Here is a 27,040-nt window from a genome sequence, read left to right as displayed (position 1 = left end):
TCCTCTTCAGGTCTGCCTCAGAAACAAGCTCTGGGTTGAAGAGATTGCTCAATGGTTAAAGCTGCTTGCTTGCAAAGCCTGCTAGCCTGAGTTCAGTTCTTTGGTACCCATGCAAAGCTAGATGCACAAAGTGGCACATGCATCTGGAGTTTGTTTGCAAGCAGCAAGAGGCCCTGGTGTACCCATGTTTCTCCCCTCCCCCTCTCTTTTCACATCTCTATATATATCTCTGTCTCTTACACAAACACATACAAGTAAATAGAAATATTTTTAAGAAAGGAACAAACTCTGGGAGTTCCCTTGGGCCCCTTTATAGATTTTAAGTTGTTCATTTTCTGAATTCCATACCTCCCTTTTCCTGCTCTACTTTTTGGCAGCTGTGTCTGCTGCTCTGACTGACCATAAGTCACTCATTTATTACATGTTTTGCTTATCTTACTGCACTGTAATCTAAGTCACAAATGTACTAAAGTCCTGTCAGCTTTTGATTTCTGATATGTCACAGGCCTCAAAGAAGGCTCTTAATATTTGTGAACTGAATAAATGAAGATAAGGTGAATTTTAGCCTTTCATCTCTGGGCTGAAATGAGAATTCCTGGGGCTGAGGCAATGGCTAAAAAGATAAAGTTAAAACTGCCAGCCTAGGCTTCAATTTCCCAGCCAGTCACACAACTTGGATGCAAAAAGTGGCTTATGCATCTGGTGTTTGGTTGCAGTTTAATTTTGCAGAGCAAAAGGCCATGGTGTGCCCATACATATACATACATACATACACCCACATACAAATAAATAAACAAATAAGTATGTTTTTAAGGTTCAGAATTCCTTCTTAGCTCATTAATGGCATGACTCTGTTGGTCATGTGGGTGAGCACACAAATCAGCCCACAGACAAATCTTGCTGAGGAAGAGGTGACTTGCCCAACAAGGGCGATAATGGAACATGTACCTCCTAGGGAGACTTTATGGCCCATGTGGTATCAAATCACACCCCACCCAAGGGATCTATTTTCCACAATTCTCTAATAGAAGCCCCACTGGGAAATTAATATGATTTTTAAACACAGAAAAATTCTAAAGAAGAAGCTTGCAAATGCAGCTACCCTTTTTATCTAATGTAAAATCTTTATATCCTATGGATCAATTATCATGTGCTGGACTCTATGCACCTTGCATGAATGTGTGTATATGCACACACTCACATATCTTTGCTGTTCAACCATGACAGTAACCCAAGGAGGTAGCGACTTTCAGTATCCCAATTTTCCAGATGAGAAAAATAGAAGCTCTAATTATTTTTCAAGTGTCATACGACTAATAAATGGCAAAGGTGGGATTCAACCCCATTTTGAATCTGGTTTATGTCCCTACCACTGTCTGTTTGGCTTTCTCACTTGTGTGCACGTTCTTGAATCGGGTGCACTTACCTTGTGATGTCACTATATATGTATGTGTGTGTATATACATGTGTATAAACACACACACACACACACACACACACACACATATTATTGACAGCTTCTATGCTTCCAGACAATAAATCATGATATTCCCCTTCCCTCTCCCTTGCCCCTTCACAAGTCTGCTCTCCAACATATCCCCTCCCTTTCTCCATTTTTTTCGAGGTAGGATTTCACTCTAGCTTGGGCTGACCTGGAATTAACTATGTATTCTCAAGGTGGCCTTGAACTCATGGCAATTCTCTTACCTCTGCCTCTCCGAGTGCTGGGATTAAAGGCATGCACCACCATGCCCAGCTTTCATTAGTCTCTCTTTTAATTTGATGTCATCATCTTTTTCTATTATAAGGGTCTTGTGTAGGTATTGCTAAGCATTGTGTGGTCTTGGATATTGAGGCCAATTTCTGTATGGACCATTGTATATATATATATATATATATATTCCTTTGGCTTTTACATTCTTTCCACCACCTCTTCCGCAAAGGACCCTAAGACTTGGAGGATGTGATAGAGATGTTTCAGTGCTGGACACTCTTCTGTCATTTCTTCTCAGCACTATGTTGCTATTTGGGTCATCCCAGTGGTCATCACCATCTGAAAAGAGAAGCTTCTCTAACCAGAAGTGAAAGTAGCACTTATATATGAATGTGAACATTAAGTGTAGTGCTTTCAGGACAGTTTGGTGAGAATAATGTATGCATTTATCCAGACAAGAGCAGGCTTTATACCCCTAAGTCTCATGACCTACCCTGCCATAGGCTTTTGATTAGGTTTTAAGTACCAGGCATGTATTCCCTCCCATAGAGAGGTCCTTCAGTCCAAGAGAGAGCAGTTGGTTTCCCCTAGAACAGACATGCCACTATTGCACTTGTTTTTTGATTTAGCCTGTCTGGCCAAATGTGAGGCTTCCAGTGTCCACTGTTTTCACCATGGATGTCTCCCATAGGGCTGCATACAATGCAGCTTTTTCCAGCTTTCAGTTGGCTGGTCTACAAGGAGGAGGTATTCTGCTCAGCACCAGCTCGATTTCTCAGTGATTTTGCTGCTCAGGCATGTGATGTCTTCAGCAATAGAGTCTTACCATCTCTTTCTCATGGGAAACCAAGGGCCTTGGCAATAGCCTGTAACATTTTGGAGGAAACAGGGACCTCCCTTGCCCACAACTCACTGGAAGGCATCCCATTCCTGGCAGTGAAAACTTTCTAGTGATGGCTTCTGGATGTGCCATTATTCAAAACAGTAGGTTTTCATATGTCTTATTCAGAATATCTTGAATTTTGATTGACCACCCCCGCCAGCCTTTCTTTTATACAATCTCTTCCCCTGGCCTAGTTTAGGTCTTTCCCCTTCCTGTAATCTGTTTCTCCATTTACATATATACAATACCATCCCCTTAAGTCCTTGCCTCTCCTCCCTCCATTATAGCCCTTTTTCTAGCTTACTTGCCTCTGCTGCCAATTTTTGGTTCCCTCTCACATACAAGTCTATATATTTATACCTAGGATCCACATATGAGAGAGAATATGTGACATTTGGCATTCTGGCCCTAGGTTACCTCACTTAGTAAAATCCTTTCCAGATCCATCCATTTTCCTGCAAATTTCATTTTTCTTTACTGCTGAATAGAACTCCATTGTGTAAATGTACCACATCTTTATTATCCATTCATCTCTGCATGGATATCTAGGCTGGTTCCATTTCCTAGCTATTGTGAATAGAACTGCAATAAATATGGTTGTGTAAGTATCTCTAAGGTAGTGAGAAGAGTCATTAGGATATATGCCTAGGAGTGCTATAGCTGATACAATATGATATGATATGATAGATCTATTTTTAGTTGTCTCAAGAACCTCCACACTGATTTCTACAATGGCTATATCAGATCACATTCCCACCAACAGTGTAGAGGGGTTCCCCTTTTTCTGCATCCTCACCAACATTTATTGTCATTTGTTTTCTTGATGGTAGCCATTCTGACAGGAGTGAGATGAAATCTCAAAGTTGTTTCAATTTGCCTTTCCCTGATGGCTAAGGATATAGAACACATTTTTAGATGTTTATATGCCATTTGTATTTCTTCTGATGAGAACTCTCTATTTAGTTCCATAGCCTATTTTTTAATTGGGCCATTTGATTTCTTATTGTTCTGTTTCTTGAGTTCTTTGTATGTTCTGGATATTAATCTTCTGTCAGAGGTATAGCTGGCAAAGATTTTCTCCCATTCTGTAGGTTGTCTCTTTGCTCCATTCACAGTGTCCTTTGCTGTACAAAAGCTTTGTAATTTCATGAGATCCCAATGGTTTATTAGTGGTTTTATTTCCTGAGAAATTCAGAAAGTCATTGCCTATGCTAATATGATGAATGTTTTCCCCTACCTTTTCCTCTAGCAATTTAAGAGTTTCAGGCCAGATATTAAGGTCCTTGATCCACTTGGATTTGATTCTTATGCATGGAGAAAGACAAGGATCTATTTTTATCCTTCTACATATAGATACCCAGTTTTCCCAGCACCACTTGTTGAAGAAGCTATCTTTTCTCCAATGAATATTTTTGGCATTATTGTCAAAAATCAGATGGCTGTAGCTGCCTGGATTAACATCCGGGTCCTCTTTTCTGTTCCATTGGTTTATATGTCTGTCATTGTGCCATACCATGCTGTTTTTGTTACTGTGGCCTTGTAATATAGCTTAAAATTGGGTATGGTGATACTACTATTATTTTTACTGCTCAAAATTGTTTTGGTTATTTGTATTTTTTTGTGCTTCCAAATGAATTTTAGGATTGTTTTTTTCTATTTTTGTGAAGAATGCCATCAGAATTTTAGTGGTGATTACATTAAATGTGTAGATTGCTTTTGGTAAGATTGACATTTTTACAATATTGATTCTTCCAAACCAAGAACATGGGATGTCTTTCCATTTCCTTGTGTCTTCTGCAATTTCTTGCTTGAGTGTTTTAAAGTTCTCATTGTAGAGATCCTTCTCTTCATTGGCTAAGTTTATAACAAGGCACTTTATTATTATTTTTTTGAGGCAATTTTGAATGGGAGAGTCCCTGATTTCATCCTCCACATTTGTTTTTAGCATATAGAAAAGCTACTGATTTCTGTTTGTTTATCTTATATCCTGCTACATTGCTAAGTGTTTATTAGTGCTAACAATTTGCTGGTAGTCTTTTATGTACAGAATCTTATTATCTGAAAATAATGATAATTTGATCTCTTCCTTTCCAATTTCTATCACTTTTATGAGTGTCTCTTGCCTTGTTGCTATAGCTAAGACATCTAGTACTATATTAAATAAAAGTGGGGACAGTGGACACCCATGTTTTGTTCCTGAATTCAGAGGAAAGACTTCAAGATTTTCTCCATTTAGTATTATGTTGGCTGTAGGTTTGTCGTAAATAGCTTTTATTATGTTGAGATATGCCCCTTCTATTCCCAGTTTCTGTAATACTTTTACCATGAAAAGATGTTGGATTTTGTTGAATGCCTTTTCTGCATCTATTGAGATGATCATGTAATTTTTGTCCTTCAGACCATTTGTATTATGTGCTTTCGATTTGCATATGTTGAGCCATCCCTGCATCCCTGGGATAAAGCCAACTTGGTTTAGGTGAATAATCTTTCTGATATGTTCTTGTATTCTGTTTGCCAATATTTTGTTGAGAATTTTTGCATCTATGTTCATAAGGGAGATTGGTCTGTAATTTTCTTTTTTTTTTTTTGTTCTGTCTTCTTGGTATGAGGGTTATCCTGGCTTCATAGGAATTTGGTAGAATTCCTTCCTTTTTTATTTTATGGAAAAGTTTGAGAAGCAGCAGTGTTAATTCTTCTATGAAGGTGTGGTAAAATTCACCAGTGAATCCATCTGTGTCTGGACTTTTTTTTTAGTTGGGAGACTTAAAGCTGCTTGGATCTCTGTATCTGTTAGGTCTATTTTAATGGTTTTTCTCATATTGATTTAATTTTAGTAGGTCATATGAACCAAGGAAATCATTCATTTCTTTCACATTTTCAATCTTAGAGGCATATATATTCTTAAAGTATATCCTTATAATTTTCCAATTTTCTTTGGTATATGTTCTAATGGTGACTTTTTCCTCTCTAAGTTTACTAACTTTTGTCTCTTCTCCCTTTCTTCTGGTTGATTTGCTAAGGATTTATCAATCTTGTTTATCCTTTCAAAGAACCAACTCTTTGTTTCATTGATCCTTTGGATTATTTTTCTGAGTTTCTATTTCATTAATTTCTGCCCTAATCTTTTTGATTTTTTCCTATCTACTGATTTTTGGTTTGCCTTGCTCTTCTTTTTCCATGACCTTAAGATGAACCATTAAACTGTTTACTTGTGAACTCCCTAAATTCTTTTTTTAAAAATTTTTAAATTTTTTTATTATTAGATTAACAACTTCCATGATTATAAAAAATAACCCATGGTGATACCCTCACTCCCCCCACTTACCCCTTTGCAACTCTACTCTCCATCATAACCCCTCCCCATCTCAATCAGTCTCTTTTTACTTTTGATATCTTTATCTTTTCCTTTTCTTATTTTGGTCTTATGCAGGTATATCAGACACTTGAGGCCATGGATATCCAGGCCATTTTGTGTCTGAAGGGAGCATGTTGTATGGAGTCCTGCCCTTCCTTTGGCTCTTACATTCTTTTCGCCACCTCTTCCGCATTAGTCCCTGAGCCATGGAAGGTGTGATACAGATATTGAAGTACTGAGCACTGCAGTCATTTCTTTCCATCACCATGATACCTTCTGAGTCAACCCAAGGTCACTGACATCTGAAACGAGAAGATTCTCAACCAAAAGTGAGAGTAGCATTAATATAAGGGTATGAACATTAATAGAAGTGCTTTCTGGGCAGTTTGAAAAGCATAGTATATACATTTGTCCAGACAGCAACAGATGTTACACCCCTAGGGCTCATGACGGCCCCTGCCTGTTTTATGTTTTCAGTATCAGGGATATTCACTTCCCTTAGAGTGAGCCTCCAGTCCATTTAGAGGGCAGTTGGTTTCCCCCATAACAGACATGCCACTATTGTACCCGTTGGCTCATTTGGCCTGGCAGGCCAATTATAAGGCTTACAGTCTTCAATGGAGCAATGGGGTCTTACCACCTATTCCTGGTGGGAAATCAAGGGCCTCAGCAATGGCCTATAATGTTTTGGGGGTATCAGGGACCTCCCTGGCCAACATCTCAGTGGAAGATATCCCATCCCTGGCACTGAAAATTTTCTAGCAATGATCTATGGCTCCTGAGTGTTCCATTGTCCAAAAAAGTAGGATTACATATGTTTTATTTATATCCTCTTAGACTCTGATTAGCTGTCTTTCCACCTTTCCTTTACTCAATTCTAATTTCTAAGTTCTTCATATAGGCACTTAAAGCCATAAATTTCTCTCTTAGGAATGCCTTCATTGTGTCACAGAGGTTTTGGTATGTTGTATTATCATCGTCATTTGATTCTATGAATTTATTGATTTCCCTTTTGATTTCTTCAATGACCCATTCATAATTCAATAGTTTACTGTTTAGTCTCCATGAATTTCTGTATGCTCTGTAGCTTTTATTGTTGCTGATTTGCTGTTTAATCCCATTATGGTCAGATAGTGTGCAAGGGATTATTTCAATTTTCCTGTATTTATTGATATTTTCTTTGTGTCATGATATATGGTCTATTTTAGAGAATGTTCCATGTGTTGCTGAGAAAAATGTATATTCTACAGCATTTGGATAGAATTTTCTGTAGATATCTGTTAGGTCCATTTGTTCCATGACATCATTTAATTCAGATGTCTCTCTGTTTATTTTTTTGTTGGGATGACCTGTCAATTGATGAGAGTGGGGTATTGAAGTCACCCATTACAATTGTGTTTGGTGTTATCTGTGACATTAAGTCTAATAGTGTTTTTTTTGATGAAATTGTGAGCCCCCATGTTAGGTGCATATATGTTTAGGATTATAATGTCCTCCTGTAGGAGTGTTCCTCTAATCAGTATAAAATGAACTTTTTAAAAAATCTTTCCTCACTAATGTTGGTTTGAAGTCTATCCTGTCAGATACCATTCATTACATTATAAAGTAGTCTCTCACATAAAACTCCCTCAACTAACTGTTCTATCTCAGAACCTGACAGCCCTTACATGAAGTTGATTGTAAAATCATTTTGGCAAGATTTGGTATGCATTTTTAGAAGGTTTTAAAAAAAAATTTCAAAGCTTTTGTAAACACTTCATTCTATTAAAGCACAAAAGTAATGGGTATTCAACAGCATATAGAATATAGACTCAAAAACCAATTCAGTATATATTTGTAAAAATCACCTTTACCAGATTAGTGAAAAAAGACTATTTAAAAGTATCAAACTTTAAAACCATTCTCTTTACATTTTTCTGATTAAAAACCATGTTGCAAAATCATCCCACTCCATTCATATACCTTGAAAGCCTTTTAGGAAAAGACCTTAGAAATAGTTAACTCATTCTTAAAAATCCTCTCAAATTCAACCAACTTTCTTTAAAAAAAACACATCTAAAAGGCTTCACAATACAACAGGTATACACAATCAGAGCACATAATTTATATATGTATTAATGTATCAAGTTTTCCTTTACATTTGTAATTTAGAATTTATTGGTAGAAATGAAATACACACACAACCACATACAACTGAAAAAAGGTGGATCCCAAGAAACAATAATAAATGTAAACTTATAAGGTAAAACTGATTTACAAATTCACTTTATTAAATTTCATCTTATATACCATTTTTGGATTGACTTAGAAAACTTGAATTGCTGAGGTTCACTTCCTGCTTCTTGAGGATGTTTCTTGTTTGCAAAGCCCTCAGTTGTGCCAGCAGCTTCTTAAGGCCATCTGCCACTTCATCCTGTGACCAGGACTCTTGCATAAAGACATTTATTTACCTTTGCATTGCAAAAGCCTAAATAAAAATTAGCTTCACTTTTATAAAACTCCACTGAAAAGAAATACATCTAATTTTTGAGCCAGTCCATAAATATATTTTCTTTTAAAAAATCAAACACTTTTATGAGTGTCAAGATCCTTCAGAGTTTTGAACTCTTCTATGAGAGTTTTATTTTCATTTTCCAGGACCGCAACTCGATTTTCTGGCATTTGACGTATTCTTTCTTCTTTCTTTTACATTCTGGAGCAGCTTCTCCATTTTGCATCAACCTTATTTCTCTTTTCAATTGGGGGTCATCTGTCTTAGTCATCTGAGATGTAGGAGTCATGGGAGAGGCTATCATCACAGTTTGTGGCAGCGAAGTAGCCAATGGTGTGGTGTGGATCTGGTGTGTCTGCACATCTCCTGTTGCAGTTTGCACAGCCACCTGGTGCTGGGCACAAGTATCTGCTGACCATCAGAGGTCAGAGCATACTGGAGAATTGCGCCTTGCTGAGGATTGCCTGGATTTGTCATGGTTAACATCTGTAGTCCTTGGACTGGCCCAACTGTAAGGCTCCATTTAGGGCAATAGCGATGTCCTGTCCGCTGCTGGTCTGATAGATGGGGTCGGAAGTAACATCAGAAATTCCAGGATTTTCTCAGTCTCCTTTTCTACTTAGTGTTTCTTCAGAAGAGAGGTCTTTCAAAATTTATCTGTAAGAAGGGCACCATGCTAGGATCCTTTGAGCTTTCTGTGAGGAACCCATGCTGTCAGATGAGTCCTGAGACTGCTTACTTTCTGAAAAAGATGAAATCTGTTGGGAAATATGAGAAATATGAGCTCCCTGTACTGTTGAACCAGGCCAAAGCACAATCTTGGAAGTGTTCCTCTTGTGGGAATCTTCCAGAATCAGCAGTCCTCCCCTGTGGATCCTAATTCACTTCCCAGCCCTGCTCCCTTGCTGAGAGGTTGGGCGGGAACATATAGGGTCACTTGGGTCACTTGAGAGATAGCTGTCCAGGATTGCTGTTTCTCCCTCTGCCTCCTGGGCTGCCAGTGGCCGCATGATGGACAACAGGTGGGGGTGGGGTGGGTGATGATGTCATTTTCAAGGAAAATAACTGGTGCTCTCTGAGAACATTAGGACACTTTCCTGAGTGTGTCCTCTAAGACATGAGATGCTTGGTACATTTTGAGGTATACTGCTTCATCCCTTCATACCTGAAAATACACACCTGTCTCCTTAACACTTACCTGAATTGTTAGGAAATGGAGACTAGGAAAGGACAGATGTTCTGTCAACTCTACAGCAGGTTGCACAATGAAGATGTTTTTCAGAGAAGCGCCATTCAGATAAGATATGTTGGGATTTCGCTTCTGGCTCCTCCTTTTTTCAGAGTGATTGACTGCCATATGATGGGGCTTTTCTGTGACCCAGGACTTGTGAAACCCTGTGTTTTATTTGAACAGCCTACATTCCTCAGAGGTCCTTTGGCAACTGTACCACCCTGCCAAGTCAGGTTGAATTCACCATCAGTGAAGACCTCCAGGTCACTTTCGCACATGTCATATAGAAGTCTCCTCTGGTCATGTTTCTGCTTTCACAGCTCTCTACTTGGGTCTAAGTGTGGACTTTAAATTTGTTCCTGTTACTTTCTATCTCATTAGATTTCAACCTTCATTTCATCTCACTGGAAACTAACCCCTAAAAATCTCAGGACTCACTATATCAACTGAAATGCCTAGCTTAATGGTTTGAGTGATTAAAGAAATCTATACATTGAGAATTTATTTATATACAGAAATTGAACACTCCCATGCTCCAGATGTGCCAACAGCATCTGGCCACTGTATCATTTTGTGATTGAAGAATGGTTTTCAGTTTCTTCACACCTATGTAATTTCAAGGAAACACATTACTTACGAAGATAAATAATATAAAATAAATAATATCTAATAGTTTGCTCTAGAGTAATATAGTACAAATGAAATATAGTGAAAGCCATATATAATTTAAAATCTTCCATTAGTTATATTCTAAACGTTAAAAAAATAATAAATTAGAGACTGAGGCAATGGCTCAGTCACTAACGTACTTTCTCTCAAGTGTAAGGATCTGAGGTAGAATCCTCATGCCCATGTACATGCTAGACATGGTGATGCATGTCTGTAATACCAATGCTGCAGATGGTGGGGAAAAGTAGATCCCCAGAGAAAGCTGGTTAGCTAGAATAGCCTAATAGGTAAGCTTTTAGTTTAGTAAGTAATCCTGCCTCAATTAATAAGGTAGAGAGAGATTGATTGTGACATCCCACATTGACCTCTGACCTCTACATACATACTTATACATGTGCGTAGTAACCCCCCCCCAACATGAACATGCAGCCACACACATCTGAACATGCTTATACACATGTACAGCATAATCATCAATATGCATATTGTAAAATTAGTGCATCATTTTTGACCCAACATACACAAATATCATTTTCTAAAATTTTCTTGATGGCTAGGCACAAGTTAGCATGCAGTGGGTATACTAAGGCAATAACAATCTGTCATCTCCTGCATTAGAATAGAGTTTCAAAGGGGAAAGTGGGGGGAGGGAGGGTATTACCATGGGATATTTTTTATAATCATGGAAGTTGTTAATGCAAATTTGAAAAAAAATTCTCATCTCACAGTTTTTTCACAGTTTTGGAGAAGTCCAGCATCTGTGTATCATCAGGCCTATACATCCTTCAAAGCCTCCTTCTTTTCCAACGTATGGTAGCTATTGCTATTCTCTGGCTTGTAGTAGCCCCATGAGTCTGATCTCTGCCTCTGTTCTCACTGATCTGATCTCTTGTGTGTGTTCGCACTGATCTGATCTCTGCCTATGTTCACACCTATCTGATCTCTGCCTGTGTTTGCATTGTTCTATTTTCTTCTGTCTACCAAACTTCCTATGGCCTCAATCTTAAGACATTTGTCTTCAAATTTAAGGCCACCTTATTGGAGGATAAACTTCTCAAGATCCTTTTCTTGGTTGTTTTTGATTTTTGTTTTTTCAAGGTAGGGTCTCACTCTAGGCCAGGCTGACATGGAATTGACTATGTAGTCTCAGTTTGCCCTCAAGATCACATCAATCCTCTTATCTCTGCATCCTGAGTGCTGGGATTAAAGGAATGCACCACCATACTGGGCAAGGTTCTTAATCAAGTAATTATTCTCTTTGTCCTATAAGTTAATGTATACTCACTATATGAATTAATAATTATAGGTTCTGTTCTGGAGGTTCATATTGGAGTTGGGGACATGGACATTTCTTTTGGATAGGAAGGGACATTATTCAGCACATTATAATGATCATATATGGCTACATGAAACAATGCAAAGAATTATTAAAGAGAAGTTTTACTTCATTTTTCTGCACCAGCTATTTGATATCTGTTGTGCCTTTAACACTGGCAGAGTGTTAGAATTCAGACTCTTGGGTTTTGCTGTCAATAATTGATTTACATTTACATCTTATAAAATGTACAGTTAAACAAAAATCTTTTCATACATATATACTTTAAAATGTCCCTGTAAGAAAACCAAACATCAGTTTTAACATTTAAATAAAGGAAATTCAGTGAAATTTGACACTGATCTTTTTGGTCACACTGGCTGAGTTTCAAGTGCTCTGTAGCTGTGTGATCATAACTTCAGAAGAACTCACTGTTATACCTCCATCTGGCATGCTGAATGTCATTCTCTCTTCCTTTCATTAGTATCTCCTCAGAACATTAACTTGATATTTTACAAGAAATAGAATACAGTTAAAAAGTCAAGAGAATGAAGGTATTTTGAAATAAAATGGATAGCATTATTGATGATGTAATGTCCCATCAGTACAACAAGCTATAAAACAAATTTTGACCAACACATTCTTAAAGGTAATTGAAACTATCTCTTCAATAGTGCATTTTGTCTGAGAGGTTCTCAAATAAGATACTGATTGCTTCTGATCCTAGGCTGAAATGTGGCCTTCTTAGAAAGAGAAAGAATATCTCTTTAGTCATTTTTGGGAGACTACAAGTCAGTTTATGTATTATAAAAATCACAAAAGTTTAGCTTCAATAGCAGGAAGAATTAAGCCAAGGAAAATAATGTGATATTTGAGCTAGTCAGGCTTCTAAAGTATGTCACTCCTATTTGACTGGTATGCACCACTTACAGACTTTAGAATTGCCTCCTATCTCAACTCAGAGGAAGTTACTCAGAATTAATTTTTAACACTGCACCCCTTGCCAAATAAAGGATTCTTTATTTAAGAGTAGACATCTTCAGGTCTCAGTTGGGCATATTTTAATACAATCACACTTATAAAAGGATAGGTATTCAGCATGTATTGAATTATCTGTATTGAGAGACTAATGTCAAATAATTTCTGTGTGGGATGCCTGGTGAAAAATTCTGTGTCCCACCTGGGTTTTCATTTCATTCTGCAAACGTTTCTGTGGGATGGTGCCAGTGCTGAGAGGTGCCAGGTGAGAAGATGAATCAAGTCCACTTTAACACCAAAGCACTTATGAAACTGAAGGCAATGCTTAAGAATGGAAAGGGAATGGAAAGCAAGAAGTAAGTGCTGAAGGTGTAAGGAATAAGAAAGCATTTTGTTGATTCATTTCTATGTGACAGACTAGTCAAAACTAGAAGTCTAACACAGTGACCAGTAATGGAAAAGATGGTAAATAAATAAAACAAGCAGGTTTAAAAGTTTTGTGTAAAGAATGCAGGTTTGTTGTATAAACACACATCCCCAGTGACATAGTGAAGTACTGTTTAACTCAGATGGTCAGATTTGATGACAGAGCTACTGTTATATCTCCCATGGCTTCTATTATCAGTTCTAATCTGAAGACTGCTCCAGTCCTGTCCAATTGAGATAAAACCAGGCCAGAACCAAGAGGACATGGCTTTTATACTTCATCTCTAAATTATTTGAATTGAATCTCTTGTCGTTTTTTTCCTCCTCAAATCTTCATGGTTTGCTTACTTATTTACTTATTAGGTACACTGAAATCTGAGTCTAATATCTTTATTTTCTCTAAGATTTCATTACATTTTTAGTCTTAAGCCGCATCTTTAGAGCTCTTTGGACTGCTTGGGTTTGTGGGCTCAGCCATCACTGTGGAGCAAACCAAGTGCCTTGTAGATCTAAATGAGGATCATTGTTTGAAGCCTCAGCATACTTTTTAAAATCAAATACTCCAAGGGAGAGGCAAATGTTCTCTCTAAACTACAGAGAGGAAATAGATAAAGAGAGGTGTTAACATAAATCAAATCTCAGAATATTTAACCTATTATTATTTTAATATTTTGGGGGTGTGTGTATGCACGTGTGTGTGATGTATGCATGTGTGCGTGCTCCTGTGTGAGTGTGGGTACATACATGCTACAGTTCCATGTGGAGGACGGAGGACAACGTCAGCTGTCTGTCTTCACCTCCCGCCTTGTTTGAGGCAAAGGCTCTTGTTACCGTTTTCCAGGCAAGCTAGTCTGTGAACTTTCATGAGATGCTTCTGTCTTGCCCCCTTTCTCTCTGAAGGCCTGCTGGGATGACAGACACACTGCCAAGTTCGGCTTTTTATGAATTCTGGCAACCTGAACTCAGGTGCCCACACTTGTGTGACAAGTGCTTTATCCATGGAGCCCATTGTTTTGATATTTTAATCTTTATTTTCTTCTTTTCCCTCTGTTCCCAATGCCATATAAATGCTAAGCATCTAGTTCCCAACCAAGACACCATCCCATCCCACTTGCACATCATATAGAAATGTTGGCAAAGGTTTAGATTTGCATCAAACCTTTGCTGACAGTCCTGCAGGAAGGGAAACATACCTTGTAACAGGCAATATGAATTTGCCCAAATTTTCCTTTCTATAACCCAGCCTCAGTATTCTTGATAACTGCCTGTATCTAAAACACACTACTCCCTTTCCAGGTACCTGGCTCTCCCTTCTCCCCAGCTCTACTCTCTCTGGCTCTCCTTTTGCCTTTCTCGATTTCCCTTTGTGTTAGCCTAAAGAGAACCTCAAATCACTTCTGGAGTACTGAAATACCTTTCTCTTGAACTTCACCTTTGAACCAACCTGCTCAATAAGATGAGATTTTTTTTTAAGGCACATACTCTATAAATAGTGGGACTATTACTATAGTCCTCCTTTGATATCTTAGGAGGAGTTGGTTTCAGCAGCCCCTCTGCATCCTTGGATGCTCAAACCCTTTATATAAAATTACATTATATTTGCATATAACCTTAACAGCTCTCCCATGTTTTTTAAAATCTCTAGTAACTAGTAGATTCAATCCCCTGTAATGCTTAATAGATATAAACGTTAAGCAACTAGTTATTAGAATATATTCTAAAATTTGCATCATTTTATATAGTTTTATTGTATTTCTTCTTGTATTTTCAGTTCATTCTTGGTTAGATCCAAGGCACAGGACTTGGAGTTAGAGAGAGCTGAGTCTTTTGTAAGTTATTTACTCCTACAGTTCTTCCCATTTCTGGTCTTTTATGTCCCATTGGTCAAGCCCTTCATTCTTCTCCTCTCCTTTTCTCCCTATAATATTGTCATTCCTCTCCAAATTAAGTCAGAGCAAAGAACATTTGTTTCTAGATGGTCAATGGAAAATATACATACTTGACAGTTATTGAGCAAGGTAATGCCTAGTTGTGAAAAACTTTCACAATAATAAAAAAGTGGTTAAATTGCTTTCAATTTTTGATGAAAATAGATAACATCTCTTGTAATCTTCTGTATTTCTCCATTGACCTAGTTGCTATTTTGTTGTATGAGAGTTGGGGCTCACATTTTGTTGTATGAGAGTTGGGGCTCACATTTTTCTATGTGCAAGCTCTCCGACTTGTGCCCCTTTCTGCCAACTTGGTCAGCTGTCTCATACTTCTTTCTGCCTGTCCTCACAGCTGGGGGTTGGACCTTGACTTTCCAGTGCTGACATAACTGGAACTGTCTTTCTCACAGCCATTCCTCTTTATGTTTCACTATCAGGAGTATTGGATTCTGAGGGATAGATTTTTCTGAGCTATGGTTTTGCATTTTTGAAAGGCAGTTTCAATGCAAGTGGGTAGCTTTTGATGTTGATGTTTGGTTTGCAATTTTTTGTTAAACATTTCTCTTTTAAAACAATCAATATACAATTTAATACTTCTGAAAACACAGTATTTTTACATCCACATAAGCCTACCTGATCTGACAAATATCAATTTATGAATTGCTGGGTTACATCTATGCTGGATGTCTGCTTCTTAAGGAATGAATAGAATAAAAAATTAGCATATAAAGTATTTTTAAAGTAGTCATTATTTATTCTCTATAGAAAGTGGAACTGTGCTCTTTTTTTTTCTTTAAAAATACTTATTAGAGAGATCTTTTGCCAATGATTAACACTGAAGATATATTTGATCACTTACCTTGAGTTTAATATTTTAAACAAATAGGCAATGTTTTGGGTTTAATTATCATCTTCAGTTAAGAGTTCAGTGTTTTTTCCAATGAGTCCATATGGAAGGAGCAAATTTGTTTAGCAATATATATATATATATATATATATATATATATATATATATATATATGTATATATGTATATATATGTATGTATGTGTATATATATATGTATATATATGTATGTATGTGTATATTTGTGTATGTGTATATGTATGTATGTGTATATGTGTGTGTGTGTATATATATATATATATATATATATATATATATATATATATATATATATGTATATATCTCCTAACATGTAAACCTATAGTTTGGTAGCCCTATAAGACATTGCAATTATGGTTCCCATTTATTTGAGAGGGGCCTCCACGTCCATTCATGGTTTTCCCAGTATCATCAGATGCCTAGCAAAGAGAGGAGTCAAGCTTGAGCCTAAATTGTCTTTCTGGCTCCATGCTCTTTACTTTTATCCTTTTTCCTTCCTTCTTCCCTTCCTTCCTTTCTATTTATTTTTTCAAGGTAGGATCTCACTCTATCCCAGGCTGACCAGGAATTTACTATGTAGTCTCAGGGTGGCCTTGAACTCACAGGGATCCTCCCACCTTTGCCTCCAAAGTGCTAGGATTACAGGCGTGAGCCACCATGACCAGCTTTAGTTTATCTAAGTGACTATACTTTGGTCTAGCCTATTACAGTTATTTATATGATGCCTTCTGCTTCTAGTATTTATCTTTCATAGAATCAACAGCGAGGACGTTGCTCTGTGCTTTACTGTCCTTGCTCATGAATAGAATTGTTTTCTGTTTCAGGCTGTTGGATCCACAGTTCTTTTTTCCTAGCTACAGGACAGGACAGAGGAGACAGAGAGATTAGAAATACAGATTGGTGAGGACGGAGATTCTTACATGAATGTTGAATGAATATATGAGATGGAATATGTCTGATACTATCACAGAAAGATAAATAAAACTTATTGCAAGGCAGTTGTGTTTTCTGTGCCCTTTTTACATATTTTTTTTAACATATTTACTTATAGTGGTCTGTAGGTTGGCAACATCTTAGGACTTGCTCACAAGTGTTCTTCATTTCTGGCCAAAATTTTTACATTCTAGCAACGATCCAACATTTACAGGTAAGGCTGGTGGTATTTTCCTCATTCTAATCATAATTCATCATCTAGATCTGGCTTTGCCATGAGTAATTTTTTAAATTATTTTATTTTAGTTATTTATTTAAGAGAGAGAAAGAGGTGGGGATGGGGAGAGAGCACACTAGGGCCTCCAGCCACTGCAAACAAATTCCAGATGCATGTGCTACCTTGTGCATCTGACTCTATGTGGGTTCTGGGCAATCAAACCTGGGTTCTTTGGATTTGCCAGCAAGGGCCTTAACCGCTATCGCATCTCTCCAGCCCTGCTATGGTTAAATTTTGAGAACCAAAGCATCTGTCTGATTTTAGGGTCTACTACTAGACCTTTCCTTTCAGAGTTTTGTGACTCAATCCTTCCTGTGGTCTTAACAGCCCAGTGAACACTGCAATGCCACAGCATTTTCTTTTTCTGAAAAAAAAATATTTTTATTAATTAGTTTTGTATTCAGCAAATACAGTCAGTTTGGTACCATTATTAGGCTCATCCGTGACCTACCCCCTCCCCTTGGTCCCTCCTTGTTGAGGTATATGGGTCATGCATTGTGGAGTTAGCCCACAATTAAGGTTTGGATAAATGTCTCTGCATATCATGACTCAACATTTGGCTCTGACATTCTTTCCACCCCCTCTTCCACAAAATTTCCCTGAACCATGTTGGGTTCATTTTTGGTCTGCTTCAATGATGAGGTGTTGGGGGCCTCTGGGTCTCTGGATCTCTGATTTGGTAGGAGTTGATATTTCTCTGTGTTGATCTCCTTCACCCTTGTGTTGGTACCCGGTTCACCAAGAAAACAGCACCCTTGCTGGTTTTGCCAATTTTTCTTAGTTTCAGCCAGGGCCCTTTTGAGGTATGATGGGGTGGCTCTCTCCTTAGGATCTACATCTATCTGAAAAAGAGTAGCAGATTCTCCAACAGAGAGTATGTTAGCATGAGGACAAATGAGATAACCCTTACTTTTTTTATAGAGAGTTTAATAGGTGTAGGCCCTCTTGTACCCCACGACTGATGGTAGCTTGATATTGGAGTGTGGGTTTATGTTTGGATATGGTTCTGACTTGTTTCCCAGCTCCAGCTATGGGTCTCGTACCACTGAGGGGATCAGTTAGCCGAATCAAGAGCAGTGGTTCCCCACCATGGCTGTGTGCCACTCTTGCACTTGCCACAGCATTTTCTTACTTAGAATAAACCTTTCGTTTCATCAGTAATTATGCATTTTGTCCTCTTAAGCCCAGGAGTCTTTATGTATTTTCTTACATTTTTTTCTTTTATTAAATACTTCATGACATTACTTAAAAAGAATTCTCTGCATTTAAATCACCCATAGTGACTTATTTTGTTGTATCATGCATAAGTCTTTGCTTTTCAGTACTAGAGACTGAACCTGGGACCTTATATGTGCTAAGTGTTCTGCCATTGAGCTATATTCTCAGTTCCTTTACACTTCTTATTTTGAGATAGGGTCTCACTAAGTTGTCTTGAATTTGGCCATTCTTCTGTTTTTGCCTCCAAATAGTGGGATTCCAGATGTGTGCCACCACATCCAGCTACATTTCTTTTTTTTTTAATTTTTTTTTTGTTTTATTTATTTATTTGAGAGCAACAGACAGAGAGAGAATGAGGCCGAGAGACAGAGAGAGAGAGAGAGAGAGAGAGAGAGAGAGGGAGGGAGAGAATGGGTGCACCAGGGCCTCCAGCCATTGCAAATGAACTCCAGACGCATGTGCCCCCTTGTGCATCTGGCTAACATGGGTCCTGGGGAACTGAGCCTTGAACCAGGGTCCTTAGGCTTCACAGGCAAGTGTTTAACCGCTAAGCCATCTCTCCAGACCTCCAGATACATTTCTTATTTATTAGTTCCCCTATTTCAAAATGCCCCATATCAGTGATCCTTGACTAGAATAGCAAAAATCCAAACAACCTGACAATGCCAACTTCTCACAAGAATGGGAAAGAACTATATGGGAACAACAACAACAAAAAAGCAATACAGAAAGTGTGAATAATTCTTATTAAAGTAAATATACCTTTATTATATGAGTTAGTAGGTCTACATCTATGTATCTGCCCAAGAAATGAAACACATGTTCATGTAACACCATTCATGGATATTTACTGAGGCTCTATTCACAATCACCAGGAATTGAAAATGCTCCAGATGTCTGTAACAGATGAATAGATTAAGGAACTGTGGTGCAGTCACACAAAAACATGCAACAACAAGGTATGATGCTAAGTGAAACAACCCAGACTCAAAACCACAATATGCATGGTTTCCTTTATGTAATATTATAGAAAAGGCAAAAGTATAATGATAAGAAACTTGTCAGTGATGTCCTAGAGGCTAAGCATTGACTACAAAGGGTCAGTGCAAGGACATTAGAAGTGATGAAGTAATCTACATTATGATAATGGTGGTGGTTATATGACTTCAATTTGTCAAGACTCATCAGTTGGGCAAAAAGATAAGTTTTACCATGAATGAATTTAAAAATAGTGAATAAAATATAAAACAGAAGATGACTGGATGACATCATTTGTAAGTTTATTTTTGATTTTATGCTTTCCATTAAGATGTCAGGGAACCTGTTACCTATTAAAATCTTTTTTTTTTTTTTTTTGAGGTAGGGTCTTATTCTGGCTCAGGCTGACCTGGAATTCACTATGTAGTCTCAGGGTGGCCTCAAACTCTCGGCGATCCTCCTACCTCTGCCTCCTGCGTGCTGGGATTAACAGCCTGTGCCACCACACCCGGCTCCATTATCTTAACTTTCTACATTTTTTATTGGGAAAACTGGCCGTGAGTTCATCAGCTCCCATATGCCTCATGTAGGCTATGATTAGATAGGATTTAGTAAATCCCTGCGAGGTCAGATTAGGTAGAATATGAAAACTCTCCTACTCATCTCTCTGTCCTACTCAAATCCTGATAAGTTTCTTCCCACCAAACATTGCATTAGGAAGGCTAATCTGTGGATTCCTCCAACAGACTTGGAGAACAATTCCTTTTCTTTCTCAGCATGGTTCACAAGAGCCAGAAAATTTATAACAAAACAATTTATTAAATAAGTAGAACCTGGCCCATGGCTATTACAAGAGCAAAGATTCTGGCAAGGCTGCTTTTTTTGGAGGAATGTTGAGGCAGAGTTTTGCTCTAGTGAAGGATATCCTTGAACTCACAAACTTGCACTGGTCCTCCTACTTCAGCCTCTAGGCTGTTCAGATTCTAGAAATGAGCCACCATGCCTGGTTCCCAAAATCTGAAGGATTTTGAATACTTACCTGACAGATACATTGTTACTTATTTTTGTTTTCACTATGGCTATAACTTCCTTCTTAAACAATTGTCTAACACATACCTAATACAAACTCCTGAGTTAGGAACCAGTGTAGCAGAGCTAGGTCTTGACTTCTAAAGTCTAGGGCTTCGTAGAACAGATGGATATGTGATAGATAGATGTAGTGTGATAATTCTAGAAATTATATATAACTATGAAGAGAGAGTGAGTGATTTTTTTTTTCCCCCTTTGGAAAGAAGTGAGTGTAACTCTTCTTAGTCTTGAAGCTTCCTTTGTATTCTAGATAAGAAGGTAGAAGAGGGGCCGGGTATGGTATTACACACCTTTAATCCCAGCACTTGTGAGACAAAGGTAGGAGGATCACCATGAGTTTGAGGCCACCCAGAGAACCTAACCTCAAAAAAACAAACAACAACAAAAAAGAAGGTAGGAAAAGGGCACTAGATAGCAAAGGAAGGACAATTCGAAGAGCAATGGAACATGAACACCATAATGTGATTGGAGAAATTCAAGTGTGCAGAGTTTCTGGAAGGTGGTGTATAAAGGAGCTTGTATCACGGTGATACCAATGAGGTGAGGGCCAGATTTTAAGGACTTGGCATATCATTAAAAGGAATTTTTGCTTCTGTCTTGCCAAGGTGTAATGATGAACATACAAGCTACAAGTCTCATATGACTTCCTCAGCCCACAGGATCCAGTTTCACTGTGAATTTTGAAAGCTATCCTGCTTTTTTACCTCTGCTTTTCAGAAATGTCTTAGTGTTAACATTTTATGTCTAAACTATAGTTTCAATTTTTCCCAGTGACATTCTTCTGTTCCATAAAGGAGGTAATCCATTTTGGAAGAAATACAGCTCATGCCTGGGACTCAATAAAACTATCTTCTGTTTAGTGGGAAAATATTCAGCCTGTAAATATTTTAATCTTTTCCTCTGGTGTGTGAAAGGGGCTCTTTTAAATGTATTTTTTTTTTTGGCAGGGAAGAGACTCAGTAAGATTTGCATTCTATAAACATCACTCCGGAGGCAAGGTGGAGAGAAGACTCCAGCAAGATAGAGTTTTCTGCTCTGGAGGCTGAATTTAAGCAAATCCTTTTTAAGCATCTTATGGTCAGACAGGACAACGGAGGAAAAAAAAAAATATATATATATATATATACATATATATATATATGTATGTATGTGTATATATATATATATATATATATATATATATATATATATATATATATATGTTCACACTGTCTGTCGTTTCTATGCAAGTGAGAATGAAATCCAGGGAAAATTATGTGGCCTTTGTTTCATTCTTTCTGAGATCCCAAGAATGAAGAAAAGAAAGACAAAGGAAACCACAAAGCACCTTCCATGTAACTGCATAAAAACCTGGTATTATTTGAATTATTGTATTGAATATGACTACCAAATGATCATACCATTAACTGGCCATAGACAAAACATTAGAAAATTCCAGGGCATTGCTGAATGTTGCCTATAGTGATTTTATCTTAATGTATTCTTGTTTTGCCTTATAGATTATAGAGAATATTTTATCATATTTTCACTGTCATACACAAAATAATAGATCACCTCATTGAAAAATCTTCCTTATTTTTTTTTAACTGAATCACATTGGAAGGTCAGTAGACAAGAACGGTATTGGAAGAATTGAGGCAAATCATTAAAGTCTTTTGAAAATCAAGGTTTTGTGTCAAAGAAATCATTAGTCAGATTTTTTGGATAGTCTAAATTTGGCATAATGAATCAGGAAATCCTCAGTGGCAGTGTAATAAGTTGCACAGTGTTTCACCTTCCTGTGCTTTGTCTTGAATTGTAAGTGTGCTGAGACCAATAGCAACACCTCTTTCTGCTCGTACCTGGACTCAGAGCACATGGCATGAGCACAGAATCTACAGTGGCTGGTGTATGGCATGAAAGAATGATGCTTGGATGCCTAGGTTATTGATGTGTGAAATTTGCATTGGAAGGCAGTCACATGTCTTGAACTACAAGAGGTTTATAGTACAGAGTATATTCAAAATGTGACTTTAAAACTATGGGGATTGAGGCTAGAGAGATGCCTAAGCAGATAAACACTTGCCTGTGAAGGCTAAGGACCCCAGTTCAAGGCTCGATTCTCCAGCACCCACCTAATCCAGATGCACAAAGTGGCGTGTGCGTCTGGAGTTTGCTTGTGGTGGTTGGAGGCCCTGGCAAGCTCATTCTCTCTCCCATTCTCTCTCTGCCTCTTTCTCTCTCTGTCTGTCACTCTCAAATAAATAAATAAAAATGAACAAAAAACTATGGAGATTAATTCTTGTAGGAAGACTTTTATTAGTAGTATAAAAATAAACAACTCACCATGCTTCCTTGGGGAAGTTTAACCAAAATGGTTTTAAATGAGACTTACTACCCAAGCTTCATGACTTAGTAACATTTAACTATTTAATCTCTCATGTTCTTTTTTTCAAAGATTTTTTTGGTTTATTTATTTATTTGAGAGGAAACAGGGAGAGAGAGAGAAAGAGAGAGAGAGAGAGAGAGAGAGAGAGAGAGAACAGACTCCAGCCACTGCAAACAACTCAAGACACATGCACCACCTTATGTTTCTGGTTTATGTGGGTCCTGGGGTATCAAACCATTGGCTTTGCAGACAAGTGCCATAACGTCTAAGAATCTCTCCAGCTCTCTCTCATGCTCTTTACCATGCATAAGTACATGTATCCACTCACTTTTGTACTCATATTGCTGCATGGTCTCTTATTCATGGAAAATAGCATAATGCATTTTGTTAATCTTCTGTTATCAGAATCTTGGGGGTTTGTTTGGTTTTTGAGCACCAACATGTGTATGTGTGATGTGGTGTACAGTGTGATGTGGGGGGGTTGTATGCATATGTGTGTGCAGATGCCTGTGCACCGTGCGCTCATAAGTGGAGGCTCTAGAAGAACAGAGGGTGTCCTTCTCTATTGCTCTTCTGTGTGTTTCCTTGAGATAGACTCTGTCACTGAAGCTGGAACTGTCATTTCTGGTCAGACTGACTGACCAGCAAGCCCCAGCAATTCTCTTGACTCAGCTCCTTGCAGGATCAGGGTCACAGGCATGCATGGCCATACCCAGCTGTTTATGTGGGTGCTACAGAATTGAACTCAGGGTAATCAGGCCTGCTCAGGCCCGTATGCTTTCAGAGCAAATACTGCTACCCACTGAGCCATCTCCCCAGCCCTGGACTCTTAGGTTTTCAGATGAATTTTTCATGGGAGTATCCATGAATGACTTCATTTATACTTCTATCAGAATTTATGTATAACTTAGGTTTTTAAATAATTATAATTATGGAATAATACATGAACTTATTCATTGTATAAAAATGGAAACCTAAGCTGAGTGTGGCAGTACAAACTCTCTGTGAGGGAAGGGAGGAATAATGCCTCAGCATGCACCTTGTCAACCTGTGGCTCTTACATTCTTTCTGTCCCCTCTTGTAAAATGTTCCCTAAATCTGTGATAAGTCTTCTTTAGTGTTGAGTTCTTAGTATCCTTTGGTTTTCTGCTTTGATAAGTTTTCTGCCTCCTCAGTGTCTACCACCATCTCCACAGAAGAGGCTGTCAGGAGAACAGTAAAAGCAGTACTCATACTTATTCTGTTTCTTCCTCTGTAATGTCTTTTGGATTCTGGCAGATGTGATGGAGGTGACTCGTCTTTTGCTAGGCAATTTCTTGTAACTCTAATAGGTCTTTGGTCTTCCCACAACTCATCTCCATGTGTAAAAAGAAGATTCTCTAGCTAAGAGTGAGAGCTGCGTGGATCTACGGGCATAAACATAGACATTTAGAAGACTTGAAAAAAATATTTATTTGAGAGAGGGAAAGAGGTAGAGATAGAAAAAGAGGAAAAAGAAGAGAATGGGTGCACTAGAGCCACTAGCTGCTTTAAACAAACTCCATATGCATGCATTACCTTGTACATCTGGCTTACATGTGTCCTAGGGTATTGAACCTAGGCCCTTTCGCTTTGCAGGCAAGCACCTGTGACAGATAGCTTCAGGTTATCTGAGATGAACTTCCAAACCAGGTACAGTTATGGAGGAAGGGATATTTATGGAAGCTAACAGATCCATGGGAAGTTCCATAATGGCAGAAGAAGTAAACCCCCTCTTAAAGGACCAGGCAGAGAGAGAAAACAGCCACAAGCCATACCACACAGCACACTTCAGGAAGTCTGGGTGGAACTAGGCACTTTGCATATCTTTAGACTGGAATTTCAAATCTACCACCACACTTTAAGATCCACCCAGTGGATCACCTCCTCCACTGAGGTGGCTGCAGATCCAAACTACAAACTAATAAAACACTGAATATTTTGGAGGCCATCTATTCAAACTACCATATTCTACCCTTGGCCCCCAATAGGTTTAAAACCATCATACATTGTAAATTGTATTTAGTCTAATTTCAAAGGTCCCTATAGTCTTTATCAATTTAAGACAATTTTAAAGTCCCAAGTCTCATCTGTGATTTAAGATTGTCTCTTAGCTATGAGTCTTGTAAAATCAAACAAATTGTAAACTTTTTTTTTTGTTGTTTTCTAAAGGTAGGGTCTCACTCTAACTCAGGCTGACCTGTAATTAACTATGTAGTCTCAGGGTGGCCTTGAACTTATGGCAATCCTCCTACCTCTGCCTCCCAAATTCTGGGATTAAAGGTGTGTGCCACCATGCCTGGCCTCAAACACGTTATATACTTTTAACATATAAAGGCACTGAGTAAATATTTTTAACTGGTATTAGGCATAACAGGGAGAGACTGGAACAATGTAAACTCAACAACTATCAAGCAAACAGCAAACTTCTGTAGTTTAATCATAACCAGTCAGTGACAGTCTGTATTTTTTTTTTTTAATTTCACCCCTCCGGTTGGGCTGTATAGCTATGGGAAACCTCCCTCCTTAACTAACAGCCTCCAAGGCAGCCCTTGTATAGTCCTGGAATATCCAAAATACCTTTAGGTCTCCGTGTAAACTGCAGCCCATCTCCACAGGCTTTGCCAGCCTATGAGGGTCATCGTGCCCTGCCTCATTCTGCATCTCAGCAGCAGCTCCTGTATCCTAACCCTATGTATTTTTTATGTTTTAAAAACCAGTAAGAGATGTGTAAGACACAGCCATATTCTTAATTCAGGCAAGAAATAAATCATGACTTTGAAAAGCAAGTTTCTTCTCCAGTTAGCTCTTTCCAAGAGTTTGAATTTCTATCAGTCTTTCCTCAGTTATCTTTTCTATTGTTTTAATGTGAAGCAGTTGGGACATTTTTCTTAAGATTATTAATGTATTTGACAGGAGCAGCTTCAGTAACCTAAAACCAGTCTTAGTGCCTGTAAGTCTAACGTGTTTGAGGTTTTTCAACTTAAAACCTTAAATCTCTTAGTTCAATATCTTTAGCCATGCACACCAGTCCATTACAAATTTAATCTTGATTAAACTCTCTGGGCCTGGGCAGCAGAACACAGCCAGCCTTTAGGCCAGTAGGCCAGTTCCAACAAAGTCCATTGCAGCCTTTCCTTCCCCTTAGAAAGTTCATAAACCAAGCCTTCAAGTTCGTAAGCTGAGCCTTCAAATACAACTTTTGTTGCACTTAGCATTTTTAAAACTCTCATCAGAATAGTTTATAAAACTAGGCTTACCACTCCAGAAGGAATCTTTAGTTGTAAGCACCAAGTCCATGTTTGTTCCTCTAAAACAAAAGTTCCAAAATACCGAAATCCACATGGTTAGATTTATCTCAGCCCACTCCTGATAACAATTTCTGTAATAGATAGCTTCAGTATTGCTGAGATAAATTTCCCAAACCAAACACAGTTATGAAGAAAGACATATTTATTAAAGCTTCCAGATCCAAGAGAATTTCCATAATAACAAAAGAAGCTGGCCCCCTCTTAAAGGACCAGACACCCTCTCCCCATCAAAAAATAGGCAAAAGCCAAAAGCTACCCTACACAGCACACTTCAGGAACTCCAGGTGGAAGTAGGCACTTTGTATATCATTAGAGTAGAATTTCAAACCCACAACAACACCTAATCTGTCCAATGACACTTCCAGTGAGGTGACTGCAGATCCAAACTACAAACTACTAAGGCACTAAATATATTGGGGCCATCTATTTAAACTACCACTCGCCTTAACTGTTAAGCCATCTCTCCAGCCCTAAAAGACTTTGATGTGTATAACTTCTCCCATTAGCCAAAGGACAGTGGAAGCTGCCCTCTAGGGTTTCTGAACTTCTAAGCCATAGTATTATCATTTGATTCCCAATACCAGCTGTGAATTTCCTCCTTCTGAGCAGGCCTCACATCCAGAGAACAAGTGATTGATTACCCTATAGCCTATGTTCCACTATTGCATGTGTGTATACATCTTGTCTGGCTGGTTGATTTTGTAGATTGTAGCATCCACGACTTGTTAACACTATTAGTGACCTTCATTCTCTAGCACCATGCATATCACTTTTCAGTAGTATGAGGGCTAGCCATCAGGGAGCTGGCTTCCTTCTCATTTCCAGCATGATCTTTCTCAATGTCCTATAACCACATCCTGTAGTGTCTTCAGAAATAGAGTCTTATCATTTAGTTCTGGTAGATAACCAAATGCTTTGGCAATGGGCTGTATTGTTTTGGGAGCCCCTGGGCCTTCTTGACCAACAACTAT

General features: G+C 38.2%; 1 protein-coding gene and 1 pseudogene across 6 annotated transcripts in view; one reads left to right on the top strand and one right to left on the bottom strand.

Moving 5' to 3' along the window:
* The window catches only part of Tafa1 (TAFA chemokine like family member 1), an 882,515-nt gene that overhangs the window by 326,368 nt on the left and 529,107 nt on the right, over window positions 1–27,040 (top strand). The gene's annotated exons all lie outside the window — the stretch shown is intronic.
* On the bottom strand, window positions 8,515–11,125 carry LOC105944818 (annotated as a pseudogene).

Source organism: Jaculus jaculus, chromosome 16 (assembly GCF_020740685.1).
Source record: "Jaculus jaculus isolate mJacJac1 chromosome 16, mJacJac1.mat.Y.cur, whole genome shotgun sequence".
Classification (NCBI taxonomy): domain Eukaryota; kingdom Metazoa; phylum Chordata; class Mammalia; order Rodentia; family Dipodidae; genus Jaculus; species Jaculus jaculus.
This window is presented reverse-complemented; position numbering and strand designations above follow the sequence as displayed.